Below are 19,301 nucleotides of genomic sequence, written 5' to 3'. Positions count from 1 at the left end.
AGTTAGGCAACCATCTGAGCCCGTTGGCAGCCCACACCCTGGATGGCATTAAACAGTGCAGTGTGCCCAACAGAGATCTGTTTCAGGAGATCAATAGCCTCCTCACTAAGGGCAGCTGGGGGCACAGGGGTAGAGGTGCCTGAAGCAGAGGAGATTGTTCCCCCATCTTAGGGGAGTTGGCCCAGACAACTAAGTGGGGGCAGCAGGGAGGACAGAGATGGAACAGGGGGTAGTGGACAATGATGGCACCAGGATGGGTGGGGTCCACCACTACCAGGGACTGGCCACTGGAGTCTGACTCTGTGGATGCAATTGTGAAGTCAGGGTCTTCGGTGGCACTCCCTTCGCCCTCTTGGCCAGTGGATCCATCTGTATTAGTGTTCCAACCAGACACACTTGGGCCAGCTTCTTCCCAACGTCTTGGGCCGTGTCTCTTAGGCTTACCTGGGTAGATGATGAAAGGACAAATCAGCTTGGTCAAAATCTGCATCATCAACACACATGATGACCTGCTCAGTACACATAGCAGAACAATATTTCTGTTATTACCTCATCAACTAGAATGCCTTGATTGACTAAAACCTTAGCAGTAGCAGATGCATGTATGCCGCAGGAGTCTGAAACAGTTGCACACAATGATGTATTGGCCACAGTCTGCCACTATTGCATCAATCACCTTGTCTCAAATCAAACGTCATGTATGTTGTAAGGCATGACTTCACCCTGTATATTTTGGCCCTTTTCCCATACTACAGTGACCATGTGACATCACCTAGCATGCATATGCTTACAGCAATCCTAACCATTCCACACAAAGACTTGCTACAGCCCCTAATTATTTCTGAAAACCACTTCCCTTTGCCCTGATTTGAGTTTGATACAGGTATCTCACTGCAACATGTGTGATACCAAGTAGAATGAGTCAAAGAAAGTGCCCAGTCCACACTGCTAACACAACCATGTTCACACTTCTTCATATGCTCTCTGTCACAACACATCTAAATTTTGAATGAAAGGAATAGTTATGTAACATGTGTTTCACACCAAAGTATCTTGGAGACAACGTTTCTCACCACAAATTTTCCAATATGTTGCTGACAGTACACACTCACTTATGACTACAACAAGTCTGATTGACAACACCTGCTTCGTGTCATCAGGCATTTACATTTCTTCCATATGTTCACATGTGCTTGTCACATAAATGTGACCTGACACTTCACCAGCATGTGACATCACATTGTGAGATAGTACTGTTAGTCCTCATACCATGTATGTAATAGCATCTCCAATTGCATCAGATGCATTTCACAAAACTATGCAAATGGGTATGTGTGTCATGCCACCCATGCCCACACAACCCTGTCTGTGATGAGACATGACATGTATACACATCATCAGGCACACAAGTTCTCCTCGCCTTGGCTCACACATTAACTTGTGATATACACAGATTTCATACTATGTAGAGCCATAGATCTTGTAGTGAATACTTCTGCATAGGATAGTACAACACAGATATGTTACCAATATCAACCAGGCCTACACATGCAATGGCTCTTCTATATACTCTAGCATAAGTTAAGCTCCAGGTTGATGTGGTTGCAGGTGCCTGTAACAATGAAGAGTTGATTAGGCAATATTCAGATTAGGCAGCACAATACTCACCCTCTCCTAGATGCTGTTGGGCTCTCAACTGTCAAGCACCGGGTAGGCCACTGGCAGAATGTAGGCCATTAGGAAAGTTAGGTTCCGGCGCATGCCCCAATGACATTGGGAGGACTTCCGTAGCTGGATTTCTGCAATGTTGCTGGTCCACGTCTCATGCCTCCCACCTCTTTCTTCTGGTGAATGCTGCGCCGCTGATAGACACCCAGGGTCCGCACTTTCCGGGAGATGGCTTTCCAATCTCTTTGCTTGAGATGGGCATTAACCTGGATGGATGCAAAAGATGAGGAGACTGAGTGGTCAAGCAAGACAGAGGTCATCTGTGTAGCAGATCAAGAAGTTGTACATACCTAGCATGTCCAGGTAGAACTTGACAAGACCACAAATGTCTGGTCTCCCTTGAAGCACATGCACACTGAAAAGAGCCAATGTAACATTAATCTCCTGACTACTAGACCAAACTCTGTTTGGGTTTGGGTTGCCTACGGCCTATCCCATGCTTACAGCAATACTAGGGCAAGGGCTACTACATATGTGCTGTTACTTTAGGCTAGATGTCCCACTACACACCATTTGAAGCACATGACAGCTGAGGAAAATCAGCATGGCTGTACAGATACTTCAAAACACCAGATGTGTGACTCTGTACATACTGTTCATAACATGACAGTTAGCACACACTGTGATACATCCCAATAACTAGCGTCAACATGGAATGTCTGACATGTGTTACACTCTGTGCTCCCAATCTGCACAAATAGTGTTCCTGTGTACAATTCTATGTAAAACAGATGTACAACTAATTCAGCGTGTGACCAATGTCCTGTCAGCAGAGCTAAGCCATTAACACTTTCAGCCACCGTCACAGGGAAAATATCGACATTCCATTGCAAGAAGGTCTGTTAGCTTCATGTGACACATCTGGTGATGCAGTGATGGACCTGACTGTTGTACTTACGAACTATCTGCACAGTACGTGTCAAGAGTGCAGATACTCTGCCCAATGAGAGAACCAATCATGGGCCTTTTACAACATACTTGTGTTAGTGAAGGGCCTGTCCTAAGGCAGTGTAACACATTGTCAATGAAGATACATGACAAGTATATTCGGGTCTGTGGTTCCTGTGAAGTGCAATCTTATAGGTGGCTTTATTAAAATGTCTTAGAGCCACCAATTGTCCTACTACACAATTTCTAACACTAATTCTGGATCGTCAGATTTCCTTGAAGCGGGCACTGTGCTGCAGTGCTATGTCGCATATACCTCAGCTAAATCTTGGGCCAGAGTGGGTAGGAATCATTGGCAGGATTACCCTTCTGCATTCTGCCCATAGTGAACCCACAATGACATCATATTTGCAAGCTGGTAATAGGCTGTTGTAAAAGTAAAGGTCACGCAATGCAGGCCAACAATGTTGTGTTGCTCACTTAACGTGTTTGTGACATTCCGTCACTCCCAGCCAAAAGGTTGGTGCTGACTGATATGGGCTGAGAGATCTGGGTGACCATACACATACCTGCATTCAACTACTGCTGCACCTTACATGTTGCTTCCACCGGACTTGCATAGCTAAATCATAATTTCTTGACAGATGGAACAATGTCTCCATGTGAAGCCCATTTTACTCCACATCACACTCTGCATGCAGTTGTATTTGCATGGCACTGGGATAGCATGTAGGTCGAACCCAACATCATTATGAATAGTGTTTAAAGCCAATGCACAGAGCACCATCATCCAGTACATCTCTTACCTCGATAGTGAGAATACATCCCAAAATAATGTGTCTAGGCTTTCACTCTGAAACTCATAGGCACATAGTTGAACATGAACATGTCAAGGTTGAGACATCAATATCCTTCATACATATTGCCAAACTTACCTGCTTCTCTGGTGAGCCATAGAGCTGACCATACAGGAAAGAACCTTTCCAACCAGAGTCTCCAGCTCTTCTTCTGTGAAGGAAGGGGCCCTCTCACCTGCTTCTCCTCTCATTGGTGCTCCCAGAGGTGGCCCACAGCGGCTGACAGCGAGGAGCTGTTAATGTCAGCAGTGTCACAGTGTCAGCAGGCAAGTGTGTATTTTCAAACCATTACTTAAATGTATGGCACTTACACGGTCATGTGTGTAGACGCACACAGCAATTGACCCACCGCGGTCACATTCCCGAACGTTAGCCTAGGGGAGAGACCGCCTTGCAAGTCACTACCAAACTCACGGTCATCGACCACCGCCAGAGGAACCCTCTAATTTTCCTATTAGTAGGATCAGAGATCTGTTATGGCAGCAGTCGTGTTCACAGTGTTGCAAACGGCATATTCCCATTTGCAGAGACTGTAGTTATTACGCCAAAGTGCACAATCCCCACCACCACATATGAGTGCTGAGACTTTCACAATGGAAAGGCTCAATTACCATGTCATGTCCTGTACAACGCTACATCTGTATAGTGCATTACTGTGCACATGTGTAAAATCGTCTTTCAGCTATGTGCTAGGCATTAGCCGAGTAAACATGTCATGGAAGGCTCCCTATCGTGTAATTTCTTTACTTTTAATTGATGGTGTGTACACCCATTTGTCAGCCCTGTGAATGCCAGCTTGTGTATGACTGGTGGATGAGTCAGAATGTACAGTCATGAAATAACATGTGCACTGCTTCCTGATGCATACATTTTCAAACACCTGACCTTGAACTTACATGTAACATGTATGTAAGATTGGAAACTAAGGGCCAGATGTACGACGGATTTTTGCATGCTCAAATGGGTTTTAGACCCGTTTGCGCATGCAAAAATCCTGTGGGCCATGAACTTAACTTATTTTGCGAGTCGCAAATTATTTGCGACTTGCAAAATAGTGTTTAGCTACTTGCTTCTAAGAAGGGGCGTTCCCTTCCTAATAGCAACCCCAACAGCTATGTAAGAATGGTTGCAACCGCAATTGTGGTTGAAAAACACTCTCAGTTTACCACCCTTCGCATTCCCAGAGGACCCCTTCCCCTTTGGGAATGCATGAACAAACATTTTTTTAAGGACAGGCAGTGGTCCCAGAGACCACTGCCTGCCCTTAAAAAATTAAAATGAAAAGTAATTTTTTTTTAAACGCATCCTGTTTTTCTTGAAGGAAAAGGGGCAGCAATAAAAACAAGCATTTGCAATGTAATAGGCCTCACATTTGTGAGAGTTAGAGCTATTGGCATTGTAAATGACAATGTTTTTTATGTATGTGTTTTGGTTTGGAGTGGAGTGAAGGTGGTTTGGAGTGGTTGAATTGGACTTGTTAGTTGTGGAATTGTGTGGGGTGGAATTGTGTGGTGTGTAGCGTATTTGTGTAGTGGAATTATGTGACAAGGTGAATAGATAGGGGCGAGAACTGCACAGAATAGATAGAAAGGAAGATAGAGAATGATAAGTAGTGTGTACATGAAGTGGTGAATGAACTTTAGATAGAGGTGGTGCCCAGGTGGTACTGAGTGATACTGAGGTGGTGGTGAGTGATGCTGAGGTGGTGCTGAGTGATGCTTTGGTGGTGCTCAGGTGGTACTGTGCTGGTGATGAGTGATGTTGAGTTGGTGCTGTGCTGATGCTGAGTTGGTGCTGTGCTAGTGCTGGCGCATTGATGAGGAGGTGGTGCTGTACTGATGCTCAGGTGGGACTGAGTGATGTTGAGGTGGTGTTGTGCTGATGCTCAGGTGGTGCTGAGTGGGGCTTTGGTGGTGCTGAAGTGGTGAATGAACTCTAGATATAGGTGGTGCTCAGGTGGTGCTGAGTGATACTGAGGTGGTGGTGAGTGATGCTGAGGTGGTGCTGAGTGGTGCTTTGGTGGTGCACAGGTGGTGCTGTGCTAGTGCTTAGGTGGTGGTGAGTGATGTTGAGTTGGTGCTGTGCTGATGCTGAGTTGGTGCTGCACTAATGTTGGCGCACTGATGAGGAGGTGGTGCTGTACTGATGCTCAGGTGGGGCTGTGTGATGTGGAGGTGGTGCTGTGCTGATGCTCAGGTGGTACTGAAGGGGTTCTTAGTGATCCTAAGTGATGCTGTGGTGGTGCTGAGTGATGTTGTGGTGTTGCTGAGTAATGCTGAGGGGGTGGTGCTGGGCTCGTGCTGAGCTGGTGCTCAGGTGGTACTGAGTTGGTGTTGGTGCTGAGGTGGGACACCACTGTTGGTTGTGCACTGATGCAGAGGTGGTGCTGCACTGGTGCTGTGCTGGTGGTGAGGTGGTGCTGAGTGATGCTGTGGTGGTGCTGAGTAATGCTGTACTGGTGCTGCGCTGATGCTGAGGCAGTGACACTGCACTGATGCTGAGGTAGTGCTGAGATGGTGCTGCACTAATGCTGAAGTGGTGCTACTTTGGTGCTGAGTTGATTTTGAGGTGGTACTGCGCTGGTGTTGTGGTGTGGCTGCGCTGGTGCTGAGTTGGTACTGTGCTGGTGGTGGTGCACTTCAACTTGAACTATTACTATGCAGTATAGTTATCCGGATATGCAAGTGATACTGACAAGTGATCCCACACCCTATGTGCATGCAAATGGGAAACGGGTGCCACGGGGCTGTGCTGCAAGTTTGTGTACATATGCCCTGGTAGGGTGCCCCAGTCCCAGAGCCCAGACCCTGTGTGCTTGCAACCCTGTGTGCATGTGAGGGAGGAGCACGCCACAGGGCTTTGCTGCAAGTCTGTGTGTACATACTCCAGTATGGTGGCCCACTGTATATGTGCACATAAAATGTACCACTAAGAAACAATTTTACAGTGTATGTGTAAGCACGGGGAAGAGTAGGGAGGGGGTTCTGCTGCCTTTCTCTGTGCATGTACCCTCGTGCCAGATCCCCACATCCTGTGTGCATGCAAACAGGGGTGGGCACGCAGGTGGACACTAGTGTTGGGAGACTATGTATATGTACACATGAAAGGTGCCAAGAATTCCTGACTTTGCAGCAAGGGGGAGGGTGCCAGAGGGTTTCGATGTCAGTCTGCATACATAAACCAAAGGAGGGTGCTACCGAACTTGTATCCCACAAACGTATGTGTATGCAATTGGGAGGGTCAGGGCGTTAAGTGGGATAAAAAAACTGGAGGTTTCTAAAAAGGGTGTGACAAGCCTGTGTGCTGTATATATATATCTCTTGTGTTTGTTTTAATAGTCTCTAAGAGAGTTTATTAAATACAAACATGATGTTTGTGACACACTGCACTGAGTAAACATTGTCCCTGGAGGACGCAAATGCAAGGACCCAGATGGCAAAAGGGGGTCCCAGGGAAGCTTTCCAAGCTGTGATTTGCTTTAAACCCAGGTATTTCCTTAACATCTTTGTAAGTACTTAAATAGCATGCATGCGTTAGTGTGCTGTGTGTTATAAAGGTAAGCCTACATTTTATTGTTGAGCGTGCTTTGGGGCGCATGCCACATTACAAGCTTACCTGCCCTCCTTTGAGCAACGGCAGTGGGAATGAATACGACATGTTAACAATGAATGCCCACGGGCGCGTCTGTCCTCCACCATACCACATAAATGAATACACGACATAATTGAAACTTAAAGAATCCTGGCTCATGCATTTTATAACTTGTTTTCTTTAATGTAAATTTGGTGCAGTTTAAAATTCACCTTAGCACGGCTCTCGCTTCAGCATGGAGGCTAAACAGCTACCGTGTTTGTTTACTTACTTCTTTAACCCCAGAGGTGATTGCCCCCAGCACCAACATAGATATATGCATCCATCTAAGAATCCTGCCCCTGCAGCTCAAAAAGTGATCCAGCAATATCAAGCAGCAGAAGGAGGAAAAGGTGTGACAAAAGCAGAAAAAGCACAGGGGGCAGATTTATGAGCCCCTTGCGCCACTTTTGCGTCACTTTTAACATGGGAAAAGTGACGCAAAAGTGGCGCAAGGGGTTCATAAATCTGCCCCACAGTCTTTAAATCATTATTTAAAACTAGGCCAGTGTCCGACCTAGTGCCACCCATTACTCACCTTATTCACACGTATTGTTTGTCCAGGGATGATTGCGTTTTCCCAACAACCCCACATCCAGGAAGAAAGGCCGGATCCACTCCATAGGATATAAAGCTTGGGAGCTGCAGAAGGTTCCTAAGTGACCCTAGCCACGTTGCTCCTATCGAGCAGAGAAAGGAGGCATTCAAGGCCGGGATGAATGCTATTACATCCTGGGCTCCTCTTTGGGTTAAAGTTTATTTGCTGGTTTTGTAAGGGAGGTGAATAGGGCAGAGGTGTTACGTGTGACTCGCGTAGCGTGCGCCCAGTTTGCTAGGCCTGCCCACCGTTTGTTATTTTGAGGCCAGGGTATAAAATCCGAGCCCGATAGGGACCTGTTTCGAAGCCGGACCAGGCCCACTTAAAGCCCTGGGTTTTATGGGTTTATGGTGGCAGTATTTGTACTTGTATCAGAGGAGAGTGCCACACAGGATCCCACAGCATGTGTGCATGTAAAGGGGGGAGGAGGCACCAGGGGCCACTGCTCCCAGACTGTGTACATGCACCACTGGACTGTACCACAGTACTCTAGCCCAACAGCTTGTGCACGTGCCAGGCTCTCCTTCAGAGAACCAGGTTCGAGTCCTGGTGTCGGGTCAACATCCTTTGATTCTGGGCACACTGATGCCCATGTAAAGCGTTCTAATACCTTCGGGTACCGTTCGCGCTATATAAAAGTGAAGAAAAAAAAATTGGGACTGGTTCTGACAGTCTGCCTCGTTAAAATGCTTGTTATGTTCTGGGGGCAGCTTCTCTTTCCCGTAGAAGCTACCGGTAAGCACCGTGTTCGTGTATGCTGGATACACCCATGATTTGGGACACTCCTCTGAGAAGTACTGAAATTAAAAAAAGGCTTTGCCACTTAAGCAAGGTGACCCGTCTGCGCAAAGGTGTAATACAGAAATCCTGGTAACGTCCTGATGCATTCTGGGAGTAGCACATCTGAGCCTTCTGCACTACTTCTTGTGACGCAGAGCAAGAATAACAGTAAATCACTGGTACGTGTTTACATTCGTAAGTTGGTGTTCCCAAAATAAGATATTACTATAAGACGTATTTGGATCTTTCCACAATGCCGCTGTTTCACTGGGGGCAACAATAAAGGAATGAGGATAACAATAAAGGGCTTCCCATTGTTACCGCTGTGAGTGACCTCCTTTAATAATGGCGAAGAACCGCAGCCCACAAACGGAGCCTCGAAAACGGCTGTAAAAGAAAAGACTGCTACTTATTTCCCATTTATTCACATGTTGAAAATGGCCACCCCGCCATTTCCTTTTGTTTTCATTACTTTCGTTACAATTTTGGCACCGGCGCAGGGGCCACGATTGCATCAAAAGTAAAGAAATAGAAAAGCACTTTTTTTTTCTATTTCTTCACTTTTGATGCAATCGTGGCACCCACGCCGGTTCTGAGATCTTAACAAAAGTAATGAAAACGAAAGGAAATAGCGGGTGACCGAGAGCGAAAAATATAATAATACAAAGCTCCTATCTCGGAATGGTGGTAAAGACTGAGACGGAAGAAAGTGGGCATGTCCTGCTGAATGTCTCAAACACTCACCTGTGTGCCTCCCTTCGGCGTGTCAGTGCCAGCGGCTGATGGCTCCTCGGGAACCTGCGGTGCCGTGGTCTGCATGGGCACCTTGGACTCCCCGGGGCGATTCTCCTCACGCTAAGTAGGGGGCAGGGGAAGCAAAAGAAAAGGGCAGCAGATTGATCTCCACGCGCTGCTGGAGGAGGAAGAGCGCACCCGCTTTACAAGCCACATGGTGCCTTAAAAAGAAAGTTCCCTGTGCGCCCTGTAGAGCGGCGCTGCAGAGGAAAACTGTTGTTAGGCACTGCTGCTTCCGGGCTAAATGTAAGTTAGGTATGGGATCAACAGTCAATAGAAAGCAAGAAAACAACAGCAATGCCAGACTTAAACCAATCCCAAGGGGCATGAGAAATTACACGGAGTTGAAGCCAATATACAGATTACTTTAAGTCTCGCTGAGAGCGCATGCAGGGTATGCGCTGCCAAGACGAGACCTAAAAACTGCTTTATTTAAAAGCAGTCCCAGACATGGAGGTCTGCTGACCCCAGCAGGCCACCATCCCTGGGAGTGCCCGCGATTCCTAATGGGGTCGCAAATTGCGACAGCCTGATTAATATTCATGAGGCATGCAATTTGTGACCCCATTGGGAATCGCAAACAGTGTCTCAGACACTGTTGTAATAAACAACAGGAGCAAAAACCCATAAACCTTGTTGAGACTAGGGTAAGTATGCAAAAGACAACAACAAATCTCAACTGGTATCATTTAAGAAAGACAGGTAAAGATGCATGTATGAGGCATTGCAATCAAGAAAAGAAAGACTCTCAAACAGTAAATTGTGAACAATTAATACAAAAAGGAGTAAACAACATAAATGAGCAGGATGATGTTACAGTTGTAGCAGCACTGCAAGCAAAATCAATTAGCATAAAACAACCCGAAAATGCACTTGGTGCTCGGATGTGTACGTCACATAAAGAAATAGCGACGCAAGTGACAAAGTGAGATCAGCAAGGGACGGCGCAAAGTGAAGTGAAGGTGAATTAATGAAATCAAAGGTTCTGGTCTCAATTCTTAACAATAAAGAATAATTTTTCGGTTATTCATAGAACCATAAGACAAAGCTGTGCCATCAATTGAGCTGACAGGTCAACGGCGTTTCGATCCAGTTTATTTAGGATCATCATCAGGACCGGGTTGGAATATTCAGGCGGTGCTGTACAAGGGGGAGAGAAAAGGGGGGGTAAGGTTGAGGAAGGGAAGGGCATAATAGGAAGGAATAAGAAGAGGTAATGTGTCTGGGGACAGGGTAAAGCTAAAAAGGGCAATCAAAAGGGGCAATCAATCAACAAGGGAAGCAGCAAGGAATTAATGCCTAAAGCCTGTTTCTTTGTGTCACGTACACATTAACTGTCTTTCTTAAATGATACCAGTTGAGATTTTCAAACACTGTTGTACATTGGAAATTGCAACTCGCAAGTTGCGACTCGCAATTTGGCGAAATTTGCGAGTCGCAATTTCCAATGGTCGTACATCTAGCCCTGAGACCAGTATTCAGGTTACATTTTCTTCTCATATAGGTACCCTGGGAGAGGGAGGAGATGGCAACCTCCACTGTTCAGTTGATTCCTGGGCATAGACACCATGCAAGAGCGCCACATAATTCAGAAGTTCAGATTGAATAGTCAAACTATCCTGGATCTCAGTCATCAGTTGGAGCCAGACCTCCTACCTCACTTCAGTCCTGCTGGGGTTCACCCAGCAGGACTGCTGGGTGAACCCCTATGCCTAAGGCCTGGGTTTCACACTGCACGATTCCTTATAGGGTGGTCGGTCGGGCGCTGGCGCAGCAGTGGCGTGGATGTGGCCGCCGCGGTTCTTTGGCGGTTGGACTGCCTAACTCGTAATCAGGCCCTAACTCTGAAAACTGATTGGTGGAATTTTGGTACATTTTCATTACTAATGAATTCTGCGAGTTGAAGGGAGAAAACTATTTCAATGGTACTTCCAAGCCAGAGGAGGTTTGATATCAGTCTGTAATTTTCAGGGAGGTTGGGATCTAGCTTGGGTGGTTTGAACAAGGGTGAGCTTTGACACATTTCAGGGAGTTGAGAAGGAAACCTTGGAAGAGGAAGCATTTGGTCATTTTTACCCAGGTTTCAGTGAAGAAGGTGATAATAATTATCAGTAATAATTGTCAATTAAAGGCGCAAACATGTTTACATGATGACTGGGATGGGCTGCTGCACATAAATTGTTAGTCACCACTTGTAGCAGGGTTAGCTTTAGCGATGGTAATAAGGAGGAATGTAAAGCAGCCCTAAACTAGCAGGAGGCTGGGCTTAACCCAGCACGCACCAGGCCCACATTATTTAATTTAGAAGCTAAAGGTTTGGACATTGCATATTTGGTTTAACAACAAGTTCAAGTGCAAAAACGTTTTAGGAATAAACATTTTTCCTTCTTGAATATTACTGTTAAATGCAAAAACTGATTTGCTTCTCATTGGTAGAGTATACACTAACAGTGCATACTTGGTGAGCATGGTTAAAATATACTCAAAAGAAAACGTAGTAAAAGCTGTGCATTGATTTAAGGGATCTCGATCTCTTCTACCCGTGTGTCAAAGCAAAGTTGTGCCTTGAACCTGTTCCTGCTCTGCGTGCAGAGCTGATAGTTTAAACTTTTAATCCCTCAGTATAGTGAAAGGTGGGAAGTCACTAACAAGCTCCACCGTCTTCTTCCTGCATTTTTTGTGGCTTAAAAGAAATATAAAAAAGCATTTCCTAGTTTAGTAGTTTTCAGAGTTGAGACCAATTGGCTTTGCCAATGATTGTTTAATGGTGTGATGCATATTTTACCAGTCCTAAGAGCGAACTGGTTGGATGAATCAGGTGTCAGCTCTATTTTGGACATGAAAGTAAGCATTTTGTAACACAAATTAGTTGTGAAATCTACAATTGAACCAATCCACGACTAATTTAAGTGAATGTCCAAAATAAGACAGCTGATTCTATTTGTCGAAATGAGAATAGGGCTTAAAAACGTTGAAATACTGTAACCATAAATAATGAGCAGTCTCTGATGGCAATGCTTTTCTCCGCATTCTAGCCTAGAGGGAAGGGCAGTAAATAAAAGGGCAAAGAGCATGGCTTCACAAGGGCATCCTTCACGGGGCACAGACGGTCAGTGAAAGGACAGTGCATAGTTCCCGTTGTCTGGGTGCCTCTAACCAGCGCCGCAGTTCAGTAGCAGAATAGCAGTGGGCGGGGCGCCGCCCTTAGACAAATGATCACACACAAGGCAATAAGCGCAGCTGGCTTTGCGTACCGATGAGATCATTACTTCAGTGTCTTTAACGACAGAACCGACAAGGAGACATTCATGGGGTAACTGTTTCATTCGTCTCAACAGCTGTACAGTAGACGATGCAGAATTTAGGAAACTGTATTTCTTTTATTGTAAGACAACAGTCATTTTCCAGACTTTTTTTCCCCCTTTAGCCTTGGCCGCCCCTGGCAGAGAAGGAAAGCCCGAGAATCTTCTCATGAACAATTGGCCAAGTATTTTTTTTAATTACGGCATGTAAGGGTTCTCCCGGGTCTAGAGTACAGGGCTCAACAACATCAAAGGAGCCTGAAAGTGTTGCTTCTACGCCCGACTGAAAGCAATTCATCTCGTTCTACTCAAAACCCCATCGAAATTTGTTTCAAGTAGTCAATGTTAACTTGCAATAGAGAAAAATCTCCAGCCAGAGTTATATAAAACCCAAGGTATTGCATAGGGGTATTCAAGCAAAATATCGAAAATAAAATATTGAGATAAAAAAATATTGAGTTGCAAATATCATGATGGGCAAATATCGTGTGCAAAAATATTGCTGGCAAGAATATCGATTTTAACGTAAGCAATATCAATTTTAAAAATATCTATGTTGTTAATATCATTTACAAAAATATTTTTGTTTATAATATAGTTTTTTTTAAATATGCATTCTAGTATATATTTTAATTGTATATACTATAATTTATTTGTATAATTATTTTTAATGTTTCCTAATTTGGCTTGTAAATTTTTAGTTGTTTTTAAATTTAATAGTTTATTTTTATTGTTAGTACTGTAAATGATTGTGGGGTTTATAGGGGTACAAGGTGGGAAGTAAATTAATTATAATCAACTAATAATTAATTTTGAAATAAGTATTCAATTGATATTTAATTATGTTAATTGTGTTTTTTAATACATCAGGTTTTAGGTGTGTGTTGTGGGGTTTGTAGGGGTATAGGAAGGGAACTAATTTAATTATAATTAGTTATTACTTGATTTTAAATATGTATTATTAAATTGATAATTAATTAAGCAAATTGTGCAATTGAATTAATTTTTTATTCATATTTTTGGAATAGATTGTGGTTTATGTAGGGGTGAATGGTGTGAAGGACATTAAACATAATAACTAATAATTAATGTTCATTATTAATCATTATTTATTTGATAATTAAGTATGTGGATTGTGTACTTAAGGTACTTTTTAAGTTATATATCAGGTGCGAGTTGTTGGGTTTGAAGGGGTAAAGGGTAGGAAGTCAATTAAGTATAATTAATTTATTACTAGTTCATTCTTATTAATTGTTTAATTGATAAATAATTCTGTAACTCAGGTAAATAAGATATTTTTCATTTATATATTATGTATGCGTTGTTGCGATTGTAGGGATTAAGGGTGGGAAGTTAATTACTATTAATTGATAATTATGTAAAATGTTTAATTATTATAAAAGTTAAGATATATTTTAGGTGTATGTTGTTTAGCTTATAGAGATATAGGGTAGGACGTTTTTTAAGTTAAAATAAAAGTAAAGATAGTTTTTTTTAAAAGTAATATTTCGTATGTTATGTGTTAATTGTGCTATGTTTTTTAAATGTAAATAACATTATATTTGTTGGTTGTTTTGATTGTGAGAATATAGGCCCTCATCACAATGGTGGTCAAATGAACATCTGACCACCATCGCATCGGCAAGGTGCTCAACCGACCACATGTCGGCAGTTCCACGTGCCCTATTACAATCCGACAGCCGTGCAGACGGTCAGAAAACTGCTCTTTTCCAGTGCGGCTTGTGCTGAGGCCCTAGAAAAGGGCTACAGCACAAGCTGCAATGGAAAAGGGCAGTTCTGAAACATCAATGCACTGTGTGCCAGGCACCATGTGGCACAGGGTGCATGGATGTTTGTGGGGCACCATTTGTGCCCCCTGGCACCATAGCGGAGGAGCACGGGAGATGGGGGCTCTGCTAGGGGCAGATTCCATCTGCCTGTACATGTTGATCGGACCGCCAAGTAAAGGCAGAGGGAAAAGGGACATCGTAATCCCTACGCCGGTGCCTCTGCAGGCGCTGCCCCATTGTAGGGATCCTTGAGCCAGTCGGAGACGTCGGTTGGCCCCTTTTCCCATCAGTATGCAGCGGTCGGCCCACAGCCTCAGATGTCAGGCGGAGCGCCACCGTTGGCCTGTCGGTGGATGTTTACCCGACTTCGGAATGAGACCCATAGTGTTTTATAATAATTATATATATATTATTTGTTTCAATTTAAAATGTTTATTAAAAATCATAATACATATTTAATGTTTTTTATTTTTATGTATATTTTGTATTTAAATATTTTATTGTTTTGTTATTTAATGTAGTTATGAAAATATTGTATTTGTTTGATGTGAGCTACTCTCTTTCTGCTGTTGTATAGACTGGAGTAGGAATCGTAAATGTTACCCCTTCGCAATCCAATGCTTTCTCTACTGTTGCACAGAGGTGGGAATAATAAATTGTTACCCTTCATGAGTCCAACCCTTTCCGGGGTTGCACTGACTGGAGAGGGAAGAGTAAATTTTACCTCTCCACAATCCAATACTTTACCTACTGTTGCACCTACTGGAGTGGGAATAGTACATTTGACCTCTCCTGGGTCCAATGCTTTCCCAACTGTTGTACAGACTGGAGTGAGAATAGTAAATGTTACCCCTCCTGAGTCCAATGTTTTCGCTACTGTTGCACCTTCTGGAGTGGGAATACCTTCAATTTTATAGTTGTGTTTAGATTGTTTAAATTTACATTATTAAGATGTTTATGTGTATTTAAAATTATAATATTCTTAATTAGTAATGTTTGTAATATGTAATATATTTTTAATAAAACACAATTTTTTTATAATGAATAGTTTTTATGTGAAATCAATTGATATGTTTTGCTTAATGTTTTCCAGTTTCTTTGTTATGGTTTATTGTGTATACCTTACGCATCGAGGGCAAGTCATCAGCTTCTCACTCTCGCCGCTTCTGGAATCCGGCTCCTTCCTCGGCCTCTTCTTTCCAGTCTTCCCGGCAGTCCTCAAACGCCTTTTCGAAATGTCGGCGTAAGTTCTAGCCCAAGAAGGTGGCTGCCGTGGCTGGTCCCAAGGGTCCGTTCGATGCCTTCAAGCAGAAGTCGTGACAACGACGGCGTGGCGGCCTTAAGACCTGCTGGCGGGAGGCTGTTTTTTTTCCTGGAGGCTGGATGTGAGGGATCGCTGGGCGTTGAGTATTATCAGGAGAGGTTATACTATCGACTTTGTCGCTATTCCACCCTGCTGGGGCACCATCCGTACTCCTGTGCCCAGGTCCCCAGCGAAGCGGAAGGCTCTTCTGGAGGGGGTTAGGGATCTTTTGGCTAAGATGGCAATGGTACCGGTCCCCCTGGCACAACGGGGTCATGGTTGTTATTCCGTTTTGTTTCTGGTCCAGAAGGTGTCAGGGGGGTTCTGGCCGGTTCTAGACCTCAAGGGGGTGAATGGTTGGGTTTGGACCATTCACTTCAAGATGGTGACTTTGCAGTCAATCATTCCATTGGTGGGGGTCCAGGACATCATGACATCTATCGATCTGCAGGACGCCTATTTTCATGTTCCAGGTGCTCGGGAGCAACAAAGTTTTCACGTTTTGCGATTGGCGACTTTTACTTCCAGTTTGCGGTTATGCCATTCGGGCTGAAGTCTGCGCCTCGGGTCTTCACCAAGCTTCTGGCTCCGTTGGTGGCCTTGGTCCATGCCCAGGAGATATTTCCCTATATCCCAAGATCGTCTCTTCATTGGGGCTTAGGTTCAGTCTCACATCCTGTCTCTTCTGTCCAGTCCGGTTCAGGTGGCAGCTCGTTGCCGTCAGGTGCAGGAGGACATGGCGGCCACGGTCTTTATGGTTCCATGGGCCTGGTTTCATTTGCACACTCTGATGGCTCATTTTCTGGCACATTGGTCTCCCCGTTGCCTCACCCTCTCTTCTCTGATTCCCGTGTCCCCTCAGATCAGGTCGGCTCTGGGTTGGTGGATGGTTCAGGATCATCTGCTGAAAGGAGTCTCTCTCTCTCCTCCGGCTCCCGTGGTGGTCACCACGGATGTCAGCCTCTCGGGGTGGGGGGTCTGGCTGGGGGTTCATCAGACCAGGGGCATTGGTTCCCCTCGCAGAGCAGGAAGTCATCGAATTAGAGGGAGTTGGAGGCGGTCTGTTTGGCTCTGTTGGCCTTCTCCTGGTTTCTGCTGGGTTCCGTTGTTCTAGTCAGGATGGACAACGTCACTGCCATGGCTTACGTGAACAGGCAGGGGGGACCATGTCCCCATCTCTGGCGGCGTTGCAGTTGTTCAGTTGGGTGGAGTCTCATCTGGTGGCGCTCTCGGCTATTCATATTGGGGGGTATCCAATTCCCTAGCGGACGCTCTCAGCAGGGCCATCCCGTCCTCTGTGGATTTCTGCCTCCGGCAGGAGTTGTTTGTGGATCTGACGGTGCGATGGGGTGTTCCGGTGGTGGACCTCTTAGCATGTGTGGGCGTTGCCAAGCTGGCCCGGTTTGTCTCCCCCTGTTGGGAGGGTTTGGCCTGGGCGGTGGATGCTCTCTCCTGCCCTTGGCCTCGCGGGCTTCTGTATGCTTTTCCTCCCTTCCCCCTTCTTCTCCGCTTCCTTCTGAGGGTCCGATCCTTGGGGGCTCCAGTGGTTCTGGTGGCTCCGGCTTGGCCTTGTGCCTCCTGGTTTCCTCTCCTGGTGGAGATGAGGTCGGAGGTGGAGTGGTTGCTGCCTCTGTCTCCATCCCCTTTGGTATTCTGGTATTGCAGCGGGATGCTCTGGCCAGGATGCGCTTGGCGGCCTGGAGGTTGAACGCTTAGGTCTGCTGCGTAAAGGGGTTCTGGCTGGCTTGACCTCTAATCTGCAGGCGTCTAGGCGCCCGTCGACCAACAAGTCTTACCTGAGGCATTGGCGTTCTTTCAGTCGGTGGTATTGTGACAAGGGTTTGGACTCTCCTTCCTCTTCTTTGTTTGAGGTGATGCTGTTTCTCCGGGATGGTGCTGCCTTGGGCTTGAAGGTTTCTTCTCTTCGTTTGCAGTGGGCTGCGATTAAGGCATTTCGGAGCTCTTGGGGCAATCTCTTGGATCCTGATGGGTTGGTTTGTCGCCTTTTTAAGGGATTGGGTAATGTTCTTCCTACCCCTTGGCGGCATTTTCCCACCTGGGATCTGTCTCTTGTCTTGGACGCTTTGATGTCCCCTCCCTTTGAGCCCTTGCTTTCTGTGGACCTGCGCCTTTTGTCCTTCAAGACCTTCTTTTTGGTGGCCATTTCCTCTGCTCGCCGCCTGGGTGAACTGGGTGCTCTGTCTTTCAAACACCCTTTTTGTCGGGTTTTTGAGGACAGGATCGTTTTGAGACCGGTACTTTCCTTTCATCCTAAGGTGGATTCTCAGTTCCACAGGGGTCAGGAGTTGATACTTCCTTCATTTTTTGATTCCCCATCATCGGAGTCTGAGGTGCGGTTGTACTCTTTGGATGTTCTGAGGGCTCTCCCAGTCTATTTAGAGCAGGTCGCTCCTTTCCATCTCTCTGATTTGCTTTTTGTAAATTTTGGGCCTGTGAATCAGGGTTTGCGTCCTTCTACTCCTTCTTTGAGTTGTTGGGTTCGGTCTCTGATTTCTTTGGCGTACACAGTGGCGGGGCACCTTTCTCCTTTGGGGGTTCAGGGTTGTTCCACTCGATCCATGGCGGCGTCCTGTGCGGAGGTCCGAGGGGCTGCCATTTCTGAGATTTGCCGGGCTGCCACCTGGGCTTCGCCATTGACCTTTGCCTCTCATTACAGGATTGGCCAGGAGCTTGACCGTGCTGATGTTTTTGGGTACAAGGTTCTTTCCACTATGGTTCCTGAATAGTGGTTTTCCTTGTTGTCTGTGTTTTTTAATAAACCTGTTTATGCATAACTTCTTTGGTTGTCCTGTTTGGCTTTGTACATCTTGATGCATAAGGAATGGAAGCGAGGGAGGGACGAGGAGGTAACGCCTCAATTACTTACCGGTAATTGCATTACTCTGAGTCCTACTCCCTCGCTTACATTACTTACATCCCTCCCTCCCTCCCTGGTAGTCCAGGCCAACCTTTTGGTATGGTTTCAGTATATGTGGAATTACAGGAGGTTTGAGGGGGGTGGGGGCTACTTATAGCCCCGCGTGATAAATCACGTGGTATGGGTGTCTGGTGAGGCAGGCATATATATATATTCATCACAAAATAAACCATAACAAATAAACTGGAAAACATTAGGCAAAACATACCATTTGATTTCACATAAAAATGTATTCAATATAAAAACTTGTGTTGTATTAAAAATACATTACATATTACAAACATTACTAATTAAGAATATTATAATTTTAAATACACATAAACATCTTAAAAATTTTAAATTTAAACAATTTAAACAAAGTTATACAATAAATATATACACATATACACATATGTATATGTTTATGTGATTTATAATTAAACTTGAAGAATAAGCGATAAATTATAATATAAATTAAAATAATTATTTTTTAAAGAGTTTTAATGTAAATTAAAAAACAACATTTTTTATTTCAATATTAGTGTGCAATGATATTTTATTTTCAATATTTTTGTTATTTACATTCTAAGTATAGATTAACAATATTTTTGTGTTCGATATTTTTGACTCAATATTTATACACCACGATATTTGCGGTTTTGAAATCTTGTCAGTGACCCTTATATAGGACCAGTAGTGGTCAAAACGTGTTG

Source organism: Triturus cristatus, chromosome 2_1, assembly GCF_964204655.1.
Source record: "Triturus cristatus chromosome 2_1, aTriCri1.1, whole genome shotgun sequence".
Taxonomy (NCBI): domain Eukaryota; kingdom Metazoa; phylum Chordata; class Amphibia; order Caudata; family Salamandridae; genus Triturus; species Triturus cristatus.
Note: the sequence above shows the minus strand (reverse complement) of the source record.